Source organism: Oncorhynchus tshawytscha, linkage group LG26 (assembly GCF_018296145.1).
Source record: "Oncorhynchus tshawytscha isolate Ot180627B linkage group LG26, Otsh_v2.0, whole genome shotgun sequence".
Classification (NCBI taxonomy): domain Eukaryota; kingdom Metazoa; phylum Chordata; class Actinopteri; order Salmoniformes; family Salmonidae; genus Oncorhynchus; species Oncorhynchus tshawytscha.
Window position 1 is genome coordinate 38,240,264 of NC_056454.1, and position 5,005 is coordinate 38,245,268.

Below are 5,005 nucleotides of genomic sequence, written 5' to 3' on the forward strand. Positions count from 1 at the left end.
GCAATGTGTGTTCTCTGAAAACTCTGAGATGGACATCTTGTAAGTGCGTGCTGTTTGAGGGGATACTTTTGAGTCGTTTGAGAACAGTTCAATGACACATTTCTGATGTAGAAAGAGAATTAAAATGAATTTCTATATGCAGCACAGATGCTGTATCTTAATTTGACCCAGTTTTTCATAGCAGGAAAATAATCAACTGGAAATGAGAATTATGTAAATTGTCATTATTGGGCATTTTTTTTGTAGGGGCTGAATTTTTTTCGTTGGGCAAATCATGTCTGAAATTTAAAGTGGAAATTACAAACTTTGGACACCTTTTAAACTTTGAATACACTACAAGTTTGCATTTCCTGCTGTGCAGGAAAATACCTGCAACAGCATGATCAAATTAAGATACGGCATCTATAATATTCAAGACAGATGGTGTGGGAATTTGATCTCGCGTACAGAAAACACTCCTATTCCCTTGTGTTACACAACTTAAGTCTCAAGTCTTTTCAGTTTCTCGTTGACCATGTATGGCAGGGGTAATAACCTCTTACCCGATAAGGTCTGGAGCTGGAAGTTTTTTTTGTTCCACTTGATACTTAATTGCACCAACCTGGTGTCCCAGGTCTAAATCAGTCTATGATTAGAGGGGAACAATGAAAGAAAGCAGTGGAACTGGCTTCGAGTGATGTATGGGGTCATATCTATTTGGAAGAGGGAGACCCATATCCACTATTCATCTTGTACCTGTGGAATTGGAGGACTGGAGGTAGTCCCTTATTGTCCGATATGTCATGTTCAATGGGTCACAAGTTTTGTTTCATTCTTTCGACTCTGTGAAGGGGTTAGGTCCATTCTGTTATAACAGCTTTGGTGAGGGGTGTGAACAATGGTCTACTGAGCAGGGAACATATTCACACTACATTAAAAAAATCTCTCCCGAGAAACTCACTGTGGCCAGGACACAAGTTTTATTCAGTGAGCCTTTTCTTTATGATTTCTTCATATGATAGCTGGGGTGCTTTAGCTAGTGTAGTAAGGTTCTAGCACAGAGGTTGAAGGTTCAACAAGCCTGGCGTCCTGTCTAATTATCCCACTTCATGTGAGCTGTCTTTGGGTCTTGTTCTGGCTTGTGTGCATTTCCAAGATACTCTAGGGGCAATGTTTCCCAACTCCAGTCCTCCAGTACCCCCAACAGCACACATTTTTGTCGTGCCCCCAGACAAACTCATCTGATTCAACTCATTGAGGGCTTGATTAGTTGACAAGTTGAATCAGTAGTGCTTGTCCAGGGTTACAATAAAAATGTGTGCTGTTAGGGTTACTGGAGCACTGGAGTTGGGAAACATTGCTCAATGGCAGGGTCAATTTCTTGACTCTTTTTCCACTTGAAAATGTCCTTGGAGAAGACTGAATGTACACAGTGTACAGAAATATTATGAACACCAGACATAGACTGATCAGGTGAATCCAGCAAAAGTTATTATCCCTTATTTATGTCACTTGTTAAATCCATTTCAATCAGTATAGATGAAGGGGAGGAGACAGGATTTTAAAAAAAGGATTTTTAAGCCTTGATACAATTGAGACATGGATTGTGTATGTATGCCATTCAGAGGGTGAATGGGCAAGACAAAATATTTAGGTGCCTTTGAAGGAGGTATGGTAGTAGGTGCCAGATGCACCAGTTTGAGTGCGTCCAGAACTGCAACGCTGCTGGGTTTTTCACACTCAACAGTTTCCCGTGTGTATAAAGAATGGCCCACCACCCAAAGGACATCCAGTCAACTTGATATAGCTGTGGGAAGCAATATATATATATTGGAGTCAGCATTGACTAGCATCCCTGTGGAATGCTTTTGACACCTTGTAGAGTCCATGCTCTGACAAATTTAGTGTTCTGAGGGCAAAGAGGGGGTGCAGCTCATTATTAGGAAGGTGTTCCTAATGTTTTGTGCACTCAGTGTGGTCCTCCATTGCTATGCCTAAATGGTTAGTATTATCTGGGATCCTTGGGACGTCCCTACCCTAGAGCCTAACCCTATCCCCCTCCTACCCTAAACCCTAACCCTTAACTATCATGTTTCAGGAGAAGACCCAGATACAGACAGATGGAAACAGGAGACATGGGTTTGATCCTAGACACATGAAAAGTGGGATGTATACGGAGGGTACAGGGCAACAGAAGACGAACAGCAGAGGGGCTAATGATCTTGGAGATGGGGAACGGGACCGATAAACCGAGGGGAATGTTTGTGGGACTCCACTCGGAGGGGAAGATTTTGGGGGACAGCCTTACCCTCTGCCCGAGATGATACCGGGGGAGCCGGGGTCCAGTGGCAGTCCGCTTGTCGTCGAAGTGGTCTTGAGAAGAGCCGACCGGGCTCTCTTCCAGGTACGATGACAGCGGCGGACAAACATCTGGGCCGAGGGTATGGGGACCTCGTCTTCTTGCTCCGGGAAGAGCGGGGGCTTATAAACCAGGGAACACTCAAAGGGCGAGAGACCCATGGCAGAGCAAGGAAGGGTGTGGCGGGCACATTCAACCCACACTAGTTGCTGGCTCTAGGTGGTGAGGTTGGCAGTGACCAGGCAGCGAAGAGTCGTCTCCAGGTCTTGGTTGGCTCGCTCCGACTAGCCTTTGGACAGGGGGTGGAACCCAGAGGACAGGCTGGCCGACGACCCAATGAGTGTGCAGAACGTCTTCCAGAAACGGGACGAGAACTGAGGACCCCGGTCGGAGACCATGGATCCGGAAAACATGCTGCACCATGAGCTGGGCCATCTCTTTGGCAAAGGGTAGCTTGGGGAGAGGAATGAAGTGGGCGGCTTTGGAAAACTGGTCCACTACTGTCAGGATGGCGGTTTTGCCATCGGACGGGGGAGACCCGTGACAAAGGATATGTGAGAACAGGGATGGTGAGGAACAGGTTGAAGGAGACCAGCCGGAGCTTGCCGGGAGTCTTATTCTGCGCACAGATCATGCATGTGGCGACATCAGGAACCATGGTAGGCCACCAAAAGCGTTGTTGCACAAAGGCCAGGGTCCAACAGGAGCCCGGGTGGCAGACAAGCTTGGAGGAGTGAGCCCACTCCAGGACCGGGGAGTGGACAGCGTCAAGAACAAACATTCGGTTATCTGGGACCAATCCACCACCGCTCTCACCTTCGGACGTAGAGCGCGAGGATGTTGTCGAGGTAGACGAAGATGAACCGGTTCAACATGTCTGGAACACAGCCTGGAGCCTGGAACACAGCAGGGGCATTGGTAAGGCCAAATGGCATGACCAGATACTCGAATGACCGCTGGCCGTGTTGAAGGCAGTCTACCACTAGTCGCATTCCCGTATCCGCACCAGGTGGTAGGCATTTGGTAGGTCCAGCTTGGGGAACACGGTGGCCCACTGGAGCGCCTCGAAGGCCGAGGAGATGAGTGGTAGTGGGTAGTGGTTCTTCACTGTGATGTCATTGAGGCCCTGGTAGTCAATGTATAGGCGCAGGGTTTTGTTCTTCTCCACAAAGAAGAACCCTGTGCCGGTGGGGAAGTGTTAGGAGAATTCTATTCTCCTGTTCATCAACAAATTAAATTATGTTACCCTCAGTCTGTTATATCAGGATTTGTAAGATACTGATAGAAATTAAAACAGACAGAGTCCCAGTCTACCAAAGTTAAATGTTTATTCACGGAACGTTCTGACGTGCACAGTACAAGACCTTCAATTTATAGTGACACACATACTTCCACACAAACCATCAAATCCGCCCGCCAATAGAGATTAGAGGAGTACATAAAGAATAGTGTCTTCCTACCCTCCCCTAAGATAGGGAGAGACCTGGGACTGGGAAGTTCTCAGTGTCCCAGCCAAGGTCGGCCCCGAATCTGGCTCAGACAGACAGTCTGTTCTCAAAACACTAGACATATTGTTCCCAAAACGTTGATTCTGACTAAAACCACACACAGTATTATAATATAATAATCGAATGATTCTAACACTTACACACATGTATTATAATAATCTAATGATTCAAATCAATTTCATACAATCACATGGTTTCAGACCTATGGTTTCATGCAATCACATGGTTTCAGACCTATGGTTTCAGGAGTGTAACATTCTAATCATTTATTAAAACACAGAAGGATGGATGAACCCTGCAGCTAGGAAGTCCTTAATGTTGGTCTCCATTGTCTTGGTCTCCGGACCCGACAGAGAGTACAGTCGTCCCCGGGGCGGAGTGGTGCCTGGGAGAAGGTTGATCCTGCAGTCATAGGATTGGGGCGGCAGGAAGCGAAGTGGCCCGGGCCTTACTGAACACCTCCCGGAGGTCCTGATACTCAGCGGGAATGGAGGAGAGGTCCGGTGCAACTTCCAAGTCCCCAGAAAGACATTCCGGGGCAGGCTGTGCTGACTTCAGGCAATGAGCATGGCAGAACGGGCTCCAGCCCATGATTGGCACCAACGGCAGGGTAGCCTAGTGGTTAGAGCGTTGGACTAGTAACCGGAAGATTGCAAGTTCAAATCCCCGAGCTGACAAGGTACAAATCTGTCACCCTGCCCCTGAACAGGGAGTTAACCCACTGTTCTTAGGCCGTCATTGAAAATAAGAATTTGTTCTTAACTGACTTGCCTGTTTAAAAAAATATTTTTTTTAAATAAGACCAGTCAATAAGGGGATTGTGTCTCTGGAGCCAAGAGAATCCCAAAACCATGCAAACCTGAGGAGACTTAATGAGCAGGAATTGGATCGCCTCGCTGTGGATCTCTGACACACGTAGGTTGATGGGGGTGGTATTGTGGGTGACCCGGCCTATAGAGCGCCCGTCCAGCACTCTAACGTCCATGGGAATGGAGAGGGGCTGAGTGGGGATGCCCAGCTTGGATGCCAGGGTAGCGTCCATAAAGCTCTCATCAGCCCCAGAGTTGATGAGCACCCTGAGTGATTTCAACTGATTCCCCCACAGCAAGATGGCTTGAAAAGGGTTGCGAGTAAGGGGAAACGAAAAGTTATTCGTATG